Raw genomic sequence first — 18,467 nt, forward strand, 5'->3', positions numbered from 1 at the left:
GCGGGGTCTGCTTTTGCCACCTTAGAGAGTGGTCACCTGACCTGGGCATACATAAGGAAAGGAGGGAAACTTTTTAGTCAGTTGGGGCGACGCTGACCTGGAGGAACCTACACAGGACACTTAGGCGGTAGGGCCTAGTCAGGGACCTATACCACTGGGAGTGACAGGGCTTAGGTGCTGCCTTCTAAGTTGCGTGAGGAACACTGAACTAGCCCACTGATCTGGCTCGGCGGGAGGGGAACCCAGGGACGACCTGCGGAGACGGGCTCCCCTGCCTACAGCCACCAACTCAAACTACCCACCCCCCTCAAGAAACTAACTCCTAAGGGCGCAGGAACCAGCGAGCGCCGAAGAAGACCTTACAAATTCGCACAGGACTGCTGGGGGATCGACCAGGTACCAGCGCTGTATCTCCCCTGCGCTCCCTGACTCCACCTGGGGCCCCCCCTGCACTGCTTTGCCACCGTCGTGTGTGGCCTGCCCTGCTCACCTGAGGCGCTGTAGCCGACTCAGCGCCGCAGCCTGGCGCCGCCGTCATCTTCAGGGCCCCCGGGGGAGGTGCCCCCCCCCGAGTGGGTCCAGAGTCTGTTTGCCCCCACGACGGCCCTCAGCAAGGAGAAGGCCGCCAGAATTCAGAGTAGGCCTCGCTAGGCCTGAAGGTCGTTGCCTCATATCACGTGACGGGGGCGGACTCCTGAACGCCGCCCCCGCCGCCTGCCGATTGGTGTGGGAGGCCGTGCCCCCGCAGGCCGCGCTGCTGTTGGCGGCTGCTGGCGCGCCTCCACTGCGGCCATCACCACCGGTCCCCGGGCCCCAGGAGCCCTCGGAGGGCCCGGGACCGGCCTCCTGTCAGCGCGGGGCTAACCAGCCGGCCCTGAGACCCGCCGGAGGCCCCGCAACACTTCGCTCCCTGTGCAGCCCCTCAGAGCCCATTGCCAAGCCCCCTCTCAGGCCGACCGAAGACCGCCGCAAGGGCCCCGAGGAGGCTGAAGACTCAGGTAACCCTCGGGGAGGAGGGCGACAGGCCGGGAAGAAGCCCTGAGTTCGCCCCTCTCCCGGGGGAGACTATCGTTGGGCCCTGTTGGCCCCTACTTGCCCCAGGAACGGGGATTAATCCGCCCAAGGCCCTCTTGTAAAGCCCGGAATTCATTGAGTTCCTCTAAAACAGCCAAACTTTCATTGATGTCAAATGGTGTTTATGCTGCCACTGCGTCGACACTATCGAGGTCTGGCACCTGCATTGTCACCCCAAACAGGACATATATGGAGTACAAACCCCCAGGGATTTTCTTGGCATGATAATAAGTGCCCTCCAGACCCCATATAGGTGACTGACCCAACTGCCACCCAAGTTTGATACCCTCATTTTCCTCTCAAATACCAAATTTCCCTCAGGATGGTAGGGGGAAAAGAATTGCAAGGCCACACCCAAACTTCCTATTGCTTCTTTGTAAGCCCAAGAGCTAAACTCCGGTCCCTGGTCAGAATGCAGTGTGCCAATTGCGTATGTCCCGATGAAGACTCGCAAATCCTTTATAACAGTTTGGGCGTCAGCCGAGTGCTGTGGCCAAACTAACAGGAATTTGGAGTATGAATCCACTGCCAACAAGATTTATTTGTAAGCCCCATCAGAGTGTAAGGGGAAACAGTGGTCCAAATAAATACAAGCCAATAGAGGTGTCTGCGCTGGAGTTGCTACGGTGGAACCTTTCATCTGCTGATAGATGTGCCATTTAAGGACAATGTCCTTGGTCTGTTTGGTAATACTTGGCTACCAATAGCGATGCTTCAGTAATGATATTGTAGCTGTAATCCCTGCATGAGCTGAATTCAGACGCTCATGTGCAGCCAGTATTAATCCCAGTCTTCGATCAGTGCTTGGTATTACTCTATCCCCCACTCCTGGAATCTGAGCATACAAAATGCTTTGTGCATCTAACTTGTAGCAGTACTTGAGTGAAAAGTCTTTCGGCAAGTGGGTGTCATAGTGGGCTGCATTGACAGCCACCATATGTCCATGTCTAATCTCATACTAGAATAAGTGACTGAAGCGACGGCAGCAGTGAGGACTGTTGCCTTTGCGGCCTCAACGGCCATGGAATTCTCTTCTACATGAACACCAACATGCTGATGCATCCCTCCTCTTGCCCCAAATCTGTGGTGAAAAACCTGGGGGTCTGTACTGCTCGATTTTCCCGGCCCTATTGTGTTGACGGGTGATTAGTGTGACTTCAGTCTCTTACCATCCAAGTCTAAGGGTTAGAGTAGTGAATGGAGCCTATTTACTAGGCACTTCGACATGATCCTGTGTTCTTCCCCATAGATCAGGGCTTGCACACATATCCTAGGGGATAGATTCGTTAGTATTAGGGATAACCTGTCCTGTAGTGAGGGTATTTCATGGAGCCGTGCTGAATTCAGGCCTGGTAGGCCTCAAACGGGAGAGACTCCATCTTTCTTTCTGCTCCGGCAGCTTGAGATGCTTCTAGGTTAAGGGTGATGTTTTAGTTATGAGGTGTTATTCGCTTGGAGAGAACCGGTTCAGGCCAGCCCTTATCGAAGGATTGTATTTTTCTTCATGCCGAAGACACTACATCAGGCCGGCCGGCTGGGAACGTGTCCTTGGTACGGGGAGGTACAAGAATTTGGTGGGCGGCAGGTTACGGGCCGGAATTTTCCATGAGGAAATGCACCTCTATATTAGTGAAAGTCTGAGGCAGACACGGTGCACTTACTTCAGTCCGTAGGCGGCATCTAGCCGTTAGCAGTAAAGCTACTACTTATTCCAGGGAAGACAGATGACAAACTTGAAGGCGGAGAAAAACCGAGAGACAGATACTCTTCTAGCAGAATAGCCAGAGAGGAGAGAGTAGCCGATGAGGAAGAGGTCCCAGTGACTCGGAGAAGGGAGAAGGGAACAGATCCGTGACTGCGGAGGTGTGACTTCCAGGCGAGCCGAGGCACAGACGAGAAGGGAACCTAGATGACCATTGAGTGCAGGCTACACACGACTAAGGTGATGTCGACCCCTTTCTTATTAGAGTGTACAACCTAATCTTTCACTTTTCTTTGCAGGTTATGTGTTACATAGTAATGTTATGTGATTGCGTATGTAATGAGTAATAAAGTACCCAGTTTGTAGTGAATCAACATGTGCTGCGTGTTCTTGTATAAGAGGGTAGCCTATTCTTCTAGTCAGCTGTGACTTGACATGAACAGATGTTAACCCTGATCAGGTAAGTGGTAACTGAATAAGGGAGAGAGGAGCCCCTCGAACCAGAGAACAGGTTGTGCTCAAACTGGCAGTTCTTGTGTGATCTGATAAATAGTAAAACTGATTCCCTTGTTGTATGTTATGGTAATCATAGGATGAACTTGTACTGAGGCTGCCGTCTGGGCAGGAAGTCCTGGGTCCGTCTGGGACCGCGAGGCTGAGGCTGCCGTCTGGGTAGGAAGTCCTGGGTCCGTCTGGGACCGCGAGGCTGAGGCTGCCGTCTGGGTAGGAAGTCCTGGGTCCGTCTGGGACCGCGAGGCTGAGGCTGCCGTCTGGGTAGGAAGTCCTGGGTCCGTCTGGGACCGCGAGGCTGAGGCTGCCGTCTGGGTAGGAAGTCCTGGGTCCGTCTGGGACCGCGAGGCTGAGGCTGCCGTCTGGGTAGGAAGTCCTGGGTCCGTCTGGGACCGCGAGGCTGAGGCTGCCGTCTGGGTAGGAAGTCCTGGGTCCGTCTGGGACCGCGAGGCTGAGGCTGCCGTCTGGGTAGGAAGTCCTGGGTCCGTCTGGGACCGCGAGGCTGAGGCTGCCGTTTGGGTAGGAAGTCCTGGGTCCGTCTGGGACCGCGAGGCTGAGGCTGCCGTCTGGGTAGGAAGTCCTGGGTCCGTCTGGGATCGCGAGGCTGCCACTTGTATTATAAGAGGTCTAGATATATATATATATATATATATATATATAGTAGGAATTCCCTGTCCTTAGGTGGTATATATCTGTGGTTACTTGTTGTGAATAGGCCCTAGGGAGAGGGTAACGTTCTGGCTGGGTTAGAGAGGCTCTGATGAGCGGGTTCTATCTGATCCGAAAACCCGAGCAGAACAGGGTCCGACCGGACCAAAAACTCACCCTGAAAGATCACGTCTCGACCACCATAGGAGCCTGCTGTCACATCCTTAGCATGCTCAGAAGAGTTTTCCCTTTTCTTCCACTTTCTACGAGGAAAACTCTCATCCAGGCTTTGATCTTAAGCCAACTAGATAACTGCAACGCACTTTTGATCTGAGCTAATGAGAAAGACATCAACAGATTACAGGTCGTTCAAAACACTGCCGCCCGCTTGGTGACCAATGCCACCCCTAGGACAGCCTCCATCCCTTTGTTGAAGGAATTACATTGGCTTCCCATACGTAAAAGGATTAGTTTCAAAGTATGCTGTATGGCATACAAAGCCGTATACAGACTGGGTCCCAGCTACCTCAATAACAAATTTGTTAACTATGTGCCCCCCAGACCCCTCAGATCAGGCGAAAAAGCCCAGGTATCAGTCCCACGCTTTAAAAAGTCTCGCCTAGGCGGCAAAGCTATCTACCACCTCGGCCCACGCCTCTGGAACGATCTCCCCATACGCATGCGTCAATGCACAGACTATCTTACCTTCAGGAAACTACTGAAGACTTCACTCTTCTAATTCGATTTCCCTCTTTCGCTTACGTGGCCACAGTGCTGAGATACACTTATGGGGTGATTTGTGCGCTTTACAAGTGAAATAAATAAATAAAAATGCTGATGAATCAATGTATGGTTAACTTGAGCCCTTGGCACACATTCTTTCAGCTTTGCCACTTGCTCCCAAAGCATCTTGTGCTTGATTGCGCAAGCCTTTGAATTTTGAAATCCATTTTGACCCCAATAGTGAAGATACTTGTTAAAGGACTGGACACAGTAGTATGAATCGCAAACTATGAGTGTGGGGAATTCGGAGTCCGTAATTGGTAGTACCAGTATCAGGGCTTTTAGCTCTGCCAACTGCGCTGTACAGTCCCCTAGTGACTGCATGTGTGTTTTTTCAGGGCGGAACTTCCCTTCATGCATGCGCACTTCCTGATTGTGCACGAAGAGGAATATTGTTGACGTGTCCCTACGACAGGTTGAGCAGATCCATCGGTTTAAATGATGTATTCATATTGAGCTAGAGGCATTATTTCATTCGAAAGAAATGCTTGTGTTTGTAGTGTAGAATCAAATCTGTAATCTACATCTGTTGCACTCGCAATCGCAAGTAAAGTTTTATCAGGTCGAGCTATTTTAAGCACCTGCTAGTCCCATCTAGCATGTAACCTTAGGCTGGAAAGGAACAGGTGTTCTGTTCATTCAGAAAGTGAATGAGCAATAAAGATGCCATTAAATCTTGTTTCTATCTTGACACATTTGCTGTCTGTTAAAGGAAAGAGGTCAAATGTCATATTGTCTTTCAAATAATTGCTGCTTGGAAAATTAGGTTTATTTTTCTCTCTCTTACTAGAGTTAAGAGGTTTTTGTCAAGTGAGCTGTCTGATGATGTCAGTTATTTTTCTGTAACACATAACATTGAAATAAATAGCATGTAAATTAATATTACAAATATTTCAAAATATATCAGGAATTACAAAAGCAATGTTTTGGTAATTAAGAAGTGTGATACAAACAGAGATAAATAGGAGCAAAACAAATCAGAACACTTTACTTGGTGATTTTCAAATTACACATTTGCAGAAAGTCTATTTACAAACATTATTGTTTGTACACTATATTGTTTCATCAGTAAAGCTTCACGTCCGTGGGAAAGTTTGTGGCCATTTCAATGTAAAATCTGCTGATTACAAATTTACCACTTCATGCTTTAGTTATGTATAGTTTGCAAAGAAGATTTGAGAACATTCCTGCCCCCGCCCTGATGAAAATGCTGTTAATGAACTAAGGGCCATATGTATGAAAGTTTGGTTTTGCGATTCTCAAATAGTGATTTTTTGCGAATCTCTATTTGAGAATCGCAAAACGCTATGTATGTAGGATTTGCAAATAAATTTGCGAATCCAACATATTCCTAAATTGCGAATTGCAAATTGCGATTCGCAATTAAGGAATACCTTCCCATTCATTCCTATCGGCCTAGAGAATCGCAAATTGAGAATGCAATTTCAAGGGTGCCAAGGTGTCAAAAGGACACCCTGTTGCATCCCTGAAATGTGCATGTGTGCACATGTGGCACACATACATGCCCTCACCCTGAGGGCATGTATGTACGTCACATGGCACTTTGAAAAATGCAAAAAAATGCATTTTTCAGAGGAATTGCAAATTACCACCAACTTGAAGTAGGTGGTAATTTGCAATTCCTTAAGCCCAAATTGCACTTTTTCTGTAACACTTACATTGCATTTAAGGAATCGCAAAATTTGCGATTCCTTAAATGCAATCGCAAAATAAGGAATCGCAAATTTTGCGATTCCTTATTTTGCGAGGCAGTTTTACCTTAATACATCCCACTTAGCTAAATTGCGATTGCAAACGCCGAAATTCTGCAAATTTCGGCGTTTGCGATCGCAATTTTGAGTGATACATATGGCCCTAAGAGGCAAGTCAGGTGTCATGTGTACCTATATGTGGCTAGATTTGTATTATATATAGAAAGAAACTTTAGTATATTAAACCAATAAAAAGGTTTTCTATACAGCAGACATGTTGAATTCGCACATTTGAAGGTGCTCTCATGTGTGATAATGAAGAAAATGGTGGCTCAATGAATTAAATTATTTGCCCAAAATCACATCATTTGAAACCACTTTATGGGTCAAGAGCATTACAAATAGGTTGAGTAGATCATTTAAGTCACTAGACTTGCAGGTCTATTAACATTTTTGTGATTTTTCGAGGCCTGGAGTTGGCCTATTGAATCCACTGTGGACGCAAGGTTTTAGCGTTTGGAACGCTTGCTTTGGGAGCGGCCTCTAAGGTCGGTACTGGGCTAACTACAATTATTCGCTTACCCTGAGCCAATTCTCTCTCCCTCTCTCTCACTACAGCAGTCTTTACTGCTGTGAGAATTTTCTCAGTGGGAGCAAAAGGCATTTCAGCGTTTGTGTACAAATGTGATTTGTATTCAATGGGTACCGTATCACCCTCATTGAAAGTAATTTAGATACGCCCGGTTGGTCTAGCATCTACTCGAATTACCAGTATAGTCGAATTTATTCATGGCTGCAAATGTTTGGAAGCTCGTATGAACGTAAAATGTTTGTATGTTCCTGTGTCCAATGACTGATTTAAAACGTAGGTCTGATTAAATCATAGAGCGGTTTTACTCATTCTGTGCAATCCAAAAATGTATGTTCTGCCAAAATGTTTTAATTCTAAAATGGATAGTAGTATTTTCCGAGTTGTTGGAGGTTGGAGTAGTGCACATTTTTCAAAAATATGTGCTGCCAGGCTTTTCCCTTCACTTGACAACTCATATCCCGAAAACAAAACATTGAGAGGGGCAATTTTAGATTTTTTTTAAAAATTAAATTGCTAACCCAGGTGAGCGAACCCAAGAATTATGTGGTTCACTCTAGCTCTCCAATAATTTATCGTCCATCAGATAAATATCATCTACATTGGACAATGCCTCCTCATCAAAAAATGTAATTAACTCTTACTCTTGCTGAAAACAGTCTGTGCTATTCTTATACCCCTTTGGTAAAAGAGAAAATTGACGCTGTGAACCTAGTGCCGAAAATGCAGTCAAATATCTGCTCCTAGACGCTATATTCTAGCGGAAGAATCCATTTGAGATATCTAGTGTTGTTTTGTATTTACTCTGCACAATGTTATTCATTAGTGTGGCACTATGTGCATTTTGTACCGCAAACGTACGTGTGGAAGTGTTCTAATGTCTGAAGTCTAAGACTAGACTATATGAATTGTCCGGTTTCATTACGGGAAACAAGGGATTATTCATTGAAGAGATGCAATTTTCTATTACACCGTGGTATTCAAATTGATCTAGGATGAGGGTACTCATAGTGCTGCCCGCGGGCCACCAGTGGCCCGGCAAGCCTTCCTTGCAGACATCGTACCTGTGTTTTTTTTAAAGAGTGTCAGCAAACACTGCCGGTTGCAGCAGCGCGGACTCGAGAGACTGCTCTATGGGGCCGGGTGATTTCAGTGATAGTCAGAGTGGAGATGCAGGGGCGCTAAGAGGTGAAATACAACAAAGCCTCATTAACAAGTAAATGGTCTTTTAAAGACTAGTGAAGTACTCGGTGCGGCTGTGTGTGTGCCCCAGAAACTGCCACACACGCGGGGTGAGGTGACAGAGGGTGACAGAGGACAGCAGGGTGTGAGAGTAGGGTGCCAAAGGGGGGCTTTGATCTGACAGCTCGGGGTGAGAGTCAGAATTAAAGCCAGCGACAGATGTGCCCCAGGCCCAGTGGTGGGACACAAACCCCGCGAAGCAGCAAATTCAGAGAGAAAACTAGCAGGCTTTTACATTACACAGGGAGAGTGGGGAGTGGGGGGGGGGCTGTCTCTGGCTGGCGACGTGTAGACACAGTACGAGTGCACTGCCCTAGACACAGTACGAGTGCACTGCCCGAGGCACAGAGACAGAGAACAATAGAGACAGGGACAGACTGACAGATAGAGGCAGAGACAGATAGAGGCAGGGACAGATAGAGGCAGGGGCAGACAGAGCTAGATAGAGGCAGGGACAGACTGACAGAGGCAGAGACAGATAGAGGCAGAGACAGACAGAGACATAGAGGGAGGGAGACAGAGGGTGACAGAGGGAGGGAGATAGAGAGAGAGAGGGAGACAGAGAGAGAGGAAGACACAGAGAGAGGGAGACAGAGGGAGGGAGTCAGAGAGAGGGAGACAGACAGGGGGAGACAGACAGGGGGAGACAGACTGAGGGAGGGAGACTGAGGGAGGGAGACTGGGGGAGACAGAGAGAGGGAGAGGGACACAGAGGGAGGGAGGGAGACACAGAGGGAGGGAGACAGAGGGAGGGCGACAGAGAGAAGGAGGGAGACACACAGAGGGAGGAGGGAGACAGAGGGAGGGAGACAGAGAGAGGGAGGGAGACAGAGAGAGGGAGGGAGACAGAGAGAGAGAGGGAGACAGAGAGAGAGAGGGAGGGAGACAGAGAGTGAGACAGAGATAGAGAGAGGGAGAGAGATATTGATAGATATGTGTGTATGCAGGGTCTAGTGGCTCAGCGGACGAAGGAGTCCACTGCAGGGGCCTGTGTTAAACCTCATGGTCACGTTTTTTTTGTTGCTTTAGCCCCGCCCCCCTCCCCCTCCGGCCCCGCCTCCACCGGTGCAGCGCTCAGCCACAAACCACACTGTAAATTTGGCCCCCGAGAGAAAGTTTGTGAGTACCCATGATCTAAAGTTTCAAAGTCGTCTCAGAACTATCACCCAGCCTATTTTACGGAAATTTGGTCTCCGATATACAATGATCTGGACTTGGTGCATGAAAGTCATCCTTTGTAGTTTTGAGATAACCTCAGCAGATGCCAATTAGCCCTTAAAGTCTCAAAATTTAATTTTAAGATTTATTTCCAAAACCTCGAAATTGAGACCATAGAATATAAGGATTAAAGCCCGGAAAGTAGCAAGGTATTTACTTCTAAAATGTTCCAGAGATTATTAGAAAAAAGCGCTTTAGCACCCCATCAGGGGTAACAAGCGCTATATAAATGCAAACCTTTTTCCCTCTTCTATCCCTCCGCTATCCTTCTGAATCCAAATAACTAACCTATCCAACACTCAAATTACTTTCATATTTCACTATACTATCTCAACACTAATCCTTTATGGGCTCCAGAGTAGCGTGCGACTCGCCGAAAAAGCGCTTCAACGCCTTGTCTGGGGTAGTAAGCGCTATATAAATATAAATACAATACAATTAAAGTTTATGCCTCATCTTGGGTCTCCACCTAGCCTGGACATCCTTAGTGCTTATTTGTACTTGTGTAGATGAAACAGAGGAACACTTGTTCTTCTGTCCACTGTACGACAAACTCAAAAGCAAGTGGATTGCCCCTCTTTGCCGGTGTCTGACAGAAAGGAAGAAAGCCCTTAGAATTTGTAAAAGTGATATGTCAATTGTTGTGACCCTAGCCTTATCTACATTTTTGTATTCAGCCTCGTTTATCAGGCAAAATCATTTACCCCATTCCTAATGTATTGATGTGCACTGAGTGTTCCTTGTTTTATTACTTTGTAAAAAAAAAAAAACTTTTTATCGCATCAACTGCAAATATGTGAGTATCTTGGAGTTTTACCTATTTATTAATTGATGTTTTTATATTGTACCCCGTTTTTATGATGTTTTGATAAAACTGTATTTTCGATCAATCTATAAACTTCGAAACAGACAACAGTCGTCGTGCATTCCAATGGAGTGCTAAAGACAAATGATCTATGACGTTATAAAGAAAAACAATTATTTTCGATTATAGCTGTGTACGAAAACAACAAAGCGATGATAATCCAAAGCAGAACATAGACAAATAAAAGAGCCATCCCTGAAAAGCCTAAAGCCCATGGGGCAATATATACAATGCTTTCTGCAACAAGAACTGTTCATAGCGAGACAGCAAAAAATAAAACGGAGACCCGGCAAGGTATACATGGCCTTGGCACTGAAGACGAGCAGGATTCTTTTGAAGAAAAGGGTCTTACATGCTAGCCTCCTGAGTTCAGCTCACAGCATCTGGGGGAAGGGAGGCGGGGCTTCCTAAAGTCCTTTCAGCCCAATGGCCGTTGCGTGACTACCGAATCTACAAATTGCACGGGTTGCTATTTTAGCCCTAACCGAAGACGTGCATATGAAGAAAACGAAATACGTAGAGAGCCCAATACAAATTTCATAAACCCCAAACTATTTACCTATGAGTTGCTTGTACCGTGACTGTATGTTAGTTGGACAAAGAACGTGAGAACTTTAAAAGGTAAAACATATTAAATCCTAAAACGGAGTTTATAGGTTTCCACTTTTCTTTGACAGCTCCAGCGCTGTGTCTGACAATTACGCTTATAGCGGGCTTCTGTCACCAGGTCAATCGGAGAGCGGACAAAGGGGGGAGGGGGCGTTGAGGGGCAGCTTAACCCCGCCGCTGCACTCACTATTTCCTTGCCCTTCACAAATCCAATGTGAGGTAAAAGAAGAATAAGCGAGAGCCACTAAGTCAGTTACAATCCACATATACAAGTGACAGTCCTGAAAAGTTCCCTCACTGCTTCACGCGACGCAGCCGCAGTCCACGCAGCTGGAATGATTGGCTCCCTGGCACACTTCCTCATACGTCACTGTTGACTACCTGTAGGAGGAGACGCGAAGTGACGCACCGTACAGGCCGGTTGGTTCCCATCAACACTGGTTCCGTTCACATTGTTATTGTTAGTGTTCATGGGGCTTTCAGCTGTCCCGGGCTTGGACGCCAGAGAATTAAGAGAGGCTGGCAAAGTGAAGAGTCAGGGAGCTCGTCCACGGACGGAGGCCGGTCGTGCAGCAGGTAAATCGTCTGTCAGAGGGGCAGTGTATTGTCAGAGACACCTCACAAACGAAATGCTGTTCAGGTCTCCTGCTCAGTACCCTAATTGTCAGAGTGGTGGCGTCGCCCGAAAAGACAGGGTCCCTCGTCCCGTAAAATGTAAGGCGGCAGCACCCTAGTGGCAGAGTTACGGTGCACGGGAGGGAGTGCTGCATGGGGCCACAGCACCGATGCCCGTGACGCACAGTACAGCCCGGGTGGCCCTCGTTGGCATATGTCCGCTCACCACCACTGCTCCCGATCACGGGGGTCTTCCAGTTACCTCGGGCCCGTGGCCGGTTTACGGGTAGGGGGAGGCAAACCACAGAAGCGCAGGGAAGCCCGTCTGCGGACGGAAAACGGTATGTCCAGCAGGTAAGTTCTGTGCCAGAGGTGAGGTACCGGCAGCACCTCTTAACATGAAGGGTGGAACCCAGTGTCCTCGGTGGGCCGCGCTGTTTCCTCCAGGCTGGGTGATCTCCCCAGCGTGGCTGAGCTGCAGTGCTGATATAATCGTTTAAGTTGCCGCACCCAGCAGTTACCGGTGTGCCCATGACTACGGTCGGAAACGAGGGACCTGGCGGGTCCAGCACACTATGGGCATCGGGAAGCCACGTCCCCTGTCTCTTTCCCTCCGATTGTGGCCGACCTAGTCCTTATGATAGTTGATTTGTACAATTGTTTATGTTATTGTTACTTGGGATACTTGGGATGCGTGAGATGTGACGTCTCTGCTAGACAAGACACATTATCAGTACTTAGCTGCCCCGACGTGTAAGTACAAGAGTTGACTTGCCCGCCTTTCCTCTGTTTCTTGTTGCTTTGCTTTTGCACTCCCGGAAGCGGTGTCTCTGGATGTCCTCTAATATTACTCAGCATCGACCCTGCCAAGGTCCACCACCTGACTGTTGCCATTCATTCCTGGCAGAGTGCTTCACGCTAACTTAAAGAAAGTTAGGCATCGTAATTTGTTGTGGTTTGTTTCACAAGGTTATCAGCTGGTTGTCACAAACACACGGAATACATATTACTATGTCTATGACTGACAGATAAAATCAGCCCACGCATTATTGAAGAACCATCTATCCATATTTTCTGGAAATTTGTTAAAATATATGGCCATTGCTGGTGGGAAACTTTCAAAGTGCGAACAGTAATGGCCATTAACAGTTGCACAAGTGTATTTGACATAGTTACAATGGGTTCGTTTTTACTTTGCAGAATAGGCATTTCTGATGTATGATTCATCAAGATGGTTTAAACTATGACTAATATTTAGTATTTAGCTGAGAAATTATTCTATTAAAGACACACTGCACTTTAATTAATTATTATCTTATTAAATCCTTGTCTAAGTAACAGCCGTGACTATGGATACCCTAGGCGCAATGGTATTGAACCATGGGCAGCAAAGCTTATGAATGTAAAAAATGTAGATTGTTGCCCTAATAATTAGCCTTGGCGTATGAGCGAATGCACTAATTAGGTTGGTTTTATCCATGATTATTATTTAGTATCAGGATGACAGAGGATCCTATCAAGGTATGTTGCACTTTATTGACTGTTTGCACAAATCGAATTGTGGTTTAAGCAACAACAGTGTAAATCGGCAATCTTGGGTGTAATGGGTCTAAATAAGTGCAATAAGATCTACGAAATGTAATAACTGTAGATTGGTACCTTTATGACTAGTTCCTACCTTGAAGCTTTGAATACATCATGAAGGTTTAAACTGTTTTATGACGGTTTTAATAATGCTTTTTTTCATAATGTGTTATATGGTGATTTAATTGTGTCGTAGTGTAAGTTTTAATTAACTGAACAATAAATAAAGTATTCCTCTATTCTTCTTCTTCACTCCCCCATTGCACTGAACACACGCAGCGAGCAAGCCTAAACCTCCCCACCGTCGCTCGGGAGGTTGCTTTCGCATATTCTTTAAAAAAAAAAAATGCGCTGGGGACCTTCCACCGAATAGATACATAACACGTGGTTTCAGAATAAACTTGTATTGATTACATGTACCATACACATTACACGAGTTTCAAACGTTTTATCTAAATAAATGTAAAATTAAAACATTTTGATACTTCTTTCCTTAAGTGAACACATTTGTGCAATATTTGTTTGGATGTTGCCTCCATCTGTAATCAACATATTCATATTCACATAATGTGAAATGATGTAATAGATGGCTGATATAAGCGCACGTCAAAATAAGTTTAGGGTTTTTGGTTTGTATAATGCACAGCAGTATTGTGCCACCCTGACATTTCTACCGCGGGCTGCAGACCAAATGGCTGCTTGCAGTGTAGGATGGGCTGTCATAACCTAACCATGCCACAATGGCGCCAGTCTAGACTCATCCTCCACGACTGTGGGACTGGTTTGATTTTTTTTGTCAGGGCTGATTTTGGTTTCTGGTCTGGAACTGCTAGTACGGTAGTAAGATTGCCACTGTTGCATGAGAATTATACAGACTAGGCTTGATTAAACTATACTGCTCAACGTACTGTATTTACAGTTCCACATTCTATCACACCCTGTGAAAAATAGATAGTACATTTAGCATGGAGCACCCATTTTAGCATCAGTGAATTTCTGGCATCCTTACTTTGTGTTCCTGCCATTTTCTAGATCTCCCCATTGGCTTCTCTCTTTTATTTTTCTCTCAATTAATTCTATCCTGTTTTCCCCTCTTTAATTTCTTTTCTCTCCCCTCAGTTAGCTCTTTTGTCCTCCTGTCTCTTTCTCCTTTTTCTTCTCCCCACTTCCTTGTTCCATTCTGTCTCCTCTGCTGATTTTATTTGCCTAAACCCATCTTTCTATCTTACCTCCTACGAATTCTCATGTTTTCTTTACCTTCACCATCTTCTGTTTCTCACCCATTTCATTTTTTTCGACTATTGCTTATTCCTTGCTTGTGATGTCTTGTCCTCTTTCTTTCCCCCTCCCTCTTCTATTCAATTTTAAGTCTGTCTTGACAACGCAGCTGTCAGCAACATATAGTGGTATAATTATTTAAAATATACATGGAGTGGGCTTTGGCTCCACCAATTGTAGTATCACAGTCTTACCCCATGCTTTTGGCGTTTTTGGTGTATCGTTCTGCTTTCCAGGAAGTGAATTCTTTGTAATGCATGAAGGACTTTCTTTACATTAGAAAAGTACGCTCAAGTATTACATTGTTTGTCACATTAAATTCTTAATCACCTATGTACATTTTATTCTAATGGTAGACAAAAGGTAGTAGAGCAAGCTACCTTTGCATACGTTGGCACACTAAAAACAGAACTTTGTTTTGCCAATGTTTGTTTACTGTCCACCTAAACCTTATTTATCTTTTGCTACTTGTCTCTTTATACCATTCCTTATATATATTTTCTAGATTTTTTCTGTTTCCTCTCTCCGCATCTCATTTACCCCTAGAAACACTCTCTTGTTAAATAAAAATAAATGCACTGATGGGTTTTGCCTCTCCCTTGCTCTGGCAAGAATATCACGCCATCCTAGGGGGATCCAGGCAGACAGCAGTATCTCCCTATCAAAAAGTGATTATTTAACGAACCGGCCCGAATAAGGCCTGTGCTCCTTGTAAATAGTCATGTTTCAGGCCCACACTTTATTTCAGTTAATTGGTAGTTAACATTCGAGCCCAGACACAGACTGTGCAGCAAAAGGTGCTTGTACATGTAGGTGTTGAATCTGGAAACATTGTTTATCTCATGGCCCTTTACATTATGGACAAAAGACGTCTGTAAAAGAAACAATAACAAACAATGACTTTGATGCTCAGATTACTCAGTGTCTTTCAAAATAACAGGCAGCTGTTGAATTTTTTTTTTTTGTCTACCCACTTCTTAATGGAACGTTTTTATATTATGTAAGGCTATACAGAGGTAATGTTGTGAACTGTTTGGCAACTGGTTGAACTCTAGGTACGGTATACTGTCCATTGATGGGTTGCAAGATACCTGTGCCGAGGAGTTTCATATTGGTCATGATTTCTGTACTTTATATCTCTCAATGCTGTGGTTGGTAGCTCTACTGGAATTGCAATGTAACATCGTGACAGCAAATGCCTCTGTAGTGGAATATGGCTGTTTACAACACATGCGATTAGAGCGCATGCCATTACAACACGGTCGTCACAATGACCGCGTTGTTAGTACGCATACCATTACATCGCAAGTAATTACAACGACTTGCTGTAGGGGGGGTGGGCGCTGGACTTAGGAACAGTATTATTTACTATATTTACTCCAGTTTGTGCAACAGCAGGGAAGGTGTTGGATTTTAAATCCAATACCAGTGCTCCTCCTACAGCAAGTCGTTGTAATGACTCGCAATGTAATGGTACGCGTACTAAGAACGCGGGCGTTGTAACATGCATTGTGGAGACAGCGTTGTAAACGCTGTTTTCCCTGTAGTGTTGTAGATGTTTTTTTAGAAGCCTTTGCTGTGATTTACTCTAGACTTTTCAATGAATGGAATAACAATTGGGTAACAAGAACTTAGAGTAGCTTCCAGTTGTCCATAGTATTTCTTTCACATCACACAACAGGGTGATGAAAGCAATGCTTGAATTTATTTCAGCCACTGGTGAGAGCTCAGAGCCACATTTCAGTCCTTCACTTTTTGCCCACTGTACCAATGCAGACTGAGACCAGTCGTATGGAAATCCACCCTTTCCGGGACAAGTCGCTGTGCATGAGCTAATAGATATTTTGGATAGAAACAAAGGTCTCAAAAATACTTTATCAGTTATTTTTTAGTAGGTTTTATGCAAATAATAAAACCAAGATGAATGTTAAAAACCATATTCATAAGAAAGATTATGTTGGTAAGGAGCATTTTTCAATGACCAGACAAATTCTTTAGATGACCGACTCGTGCATAACTCTTAAAACACTATAATTTTATCAAGTCTCATTTGAATAACTGTCTTGAATGTGGCTTGCATAATGCACTGTACCTTAGGCATCTCATGCAAGGCAAATTTTATGTATCCATTTGAAAGAGCTTTTAGTTCTTGTATGGGAAGGAACATGTAGCCTAACCTGCCAGGGCAAAAGAAAAAGCCATTTAAAATAATTTGCCCGAGACTGAACAGCTTGTTGTGAGTACTATTCTTTATAATCATGTATCAAAATGGCATTTGCCACCATGCATTGATATTGATGGCTCAGTTGCGGTTTTAATTGAAAACCTATATGTATGTATGTATGTATGTATGTATGTATGTATATATATATATATATATATATATATATATATATATATATACTTCCAATCCCGCTTTACCAGAAAAACCGGGTCTGACACATGCTTGGGCTGGTCAACAAAATTTAATGCCTCCAGGATGCACAAAAAGAAAGAATCAACGCGATGTCCATGCCATCAGCTCCTGGCAGACGCGTTTCGGCGGATGCCTTTTTCAATGCGTTCTGGCTGAAAATTCAAAGGGTAGGTTTTCGCGGGGCTTTGTTATACAGTCTTTACGAGGATTCCCATTGGCTGAGGATTGTAACAGTAGAAAGGGGACCGGAAAGGTTCCATCTAGTAAGTACTAGCCTCTTTCTTTTAAACCAAGGATCTTCGTATTCGTGCAGTTGCTTCACACTAAAAGAGAAAAGGCAGTCCATAATTCAAAGCGCGGTGCAATGTCCCGCTTTCGTACATGATAATACGTTTTGGTGCCGCCAATCTCCAGTACAAATGTGGGAAGCTCCGTCCTGGAAGACTCCATCATTGCCGCTCAGCCCACTAGCAGTCAATCTGCTCCCTCTCCCCGATACCTCTGCCAAATCCAGGTCGGGGGGCGCCGCGTTGTGCAGACTATGCACATAAAATCCAAAAGTTTTGCCGGTTTACGCGGAGCACCAGACCGTGTGGCCAGGACTGCCCGGGTTCTTCCTCTGGGTTAGCTGTATTCACATCTATCCTTTATACATAGGTTCGGACACACTGCACAAACACTGTTGTGCCTATTATTCGAATGTGCCGAACTGATAGGATCATTAATTATTGGCATTTGACTAATGTATTATGTTGCAATTTGCTTTCCTTATATGTCTGCCATTTGCTGCCAATTGTGTTACACCTTTATTATGTCCTGTTTACATTATGTACTGCATTGAAGTGAATGTTGAGACCAGTCCAAGATGTCTGCCGTTGTTATCTGTCATGACGTGCAGTGGTCCCTTGTTTATGTTCATAGCCCATGTGTACTTATTCAGCCAATACACGAGCACTAATATTCACGTGATCAAGACTCTTGTAGTTGAAACGCGTTGTGAATAAACACCCCTTCACCGCAACTTTTGTGGATTTTTTGGTATTGAGAGCGCACGTTATTGGATAATTTGTGAAATATTGGATTTCCGGCGTGCTCCGCCGGTGTGTGCGCCAACTCCCTTGGGTCTGAGCAATCAGAAGGAGCAATCTGGAGTTTGAATTATATATATATATATATATATATATAATATATTTCGTTCGCGCAATCCAAGGTACACATAAGGAAAAGAAGAAATCAAAGATGACCGGAAAGGAGGAAACTCAACAAACACAAAAACCAACAAGGCAACAAATGGAGACGAAAGTAAGAAAGACTGATAATACGGTCATCAATTTGTTGACATTGTGTTGAACCAAGTAGAGACTCAGTTACTATCCCTTGGCCTAAGGTTTTGTCCTGAGAGTAAATTCAACTATAGTAAAATACTGATTGATGTCTTCAAATTTTGTATGAAATTTAAACTTGCTAAATATTACAAACTTAAGCTTCTAGTCAAACCATTCGGGGAACAGCATCAAGTGAAATCGGCTCTGATAATTTGCAAGTGTCCGAAGTACAAACAATACGAGTACTTTAAGAGCTACAGAATGAGGAGAGTAGAAATGACACAATAGTTTCAACTC

General features: G+C 45.0%; 1 protein-coding gene across 9 annotated transcripts in view; it reads left to right on the forward strand.

The window, feature by feature from the left end:
- Positions 1–11,321: 11,321 nt before the first annotated feature.
- Positions 11,322–18,467, forward strand: part of RB1CC1 (RB1 inducible coiled-coil 1) — a 666,167-nt gene continuing 659,021 nt past the window's right edge. For 2 of the 9 annotated variants that reach the window (XM_085605628.1, XM_085605635.1), the window contains exon 1: positions 11,322–11,528. The gene's annotated coding sequence lies outside the window, so the exon portion shown is untranslated. Of the gene's footprint in view, positions 11,529–11,752; positions 11,922–18,467 lie in introns of those variants that run through there. The other 7 variants (XM_085605627.1, XM_085605634.1, XM_085605631.1 and 4 more) reach the window with 5 other exon arrangements.

The sequence above is a fragment of the Triturus cristatus genome, chromosome 5_1, assembly GCF_964204655.1.
Source record: "Triturus cristatus chromosome 5_1, aTriCri1.1, whole genome shotgun sequence".
NCBI lineage: Eukaryota > Metazoa > Chordata > Amphibia > Caudata > Salamandridae > Triturus > Triturus cristatus.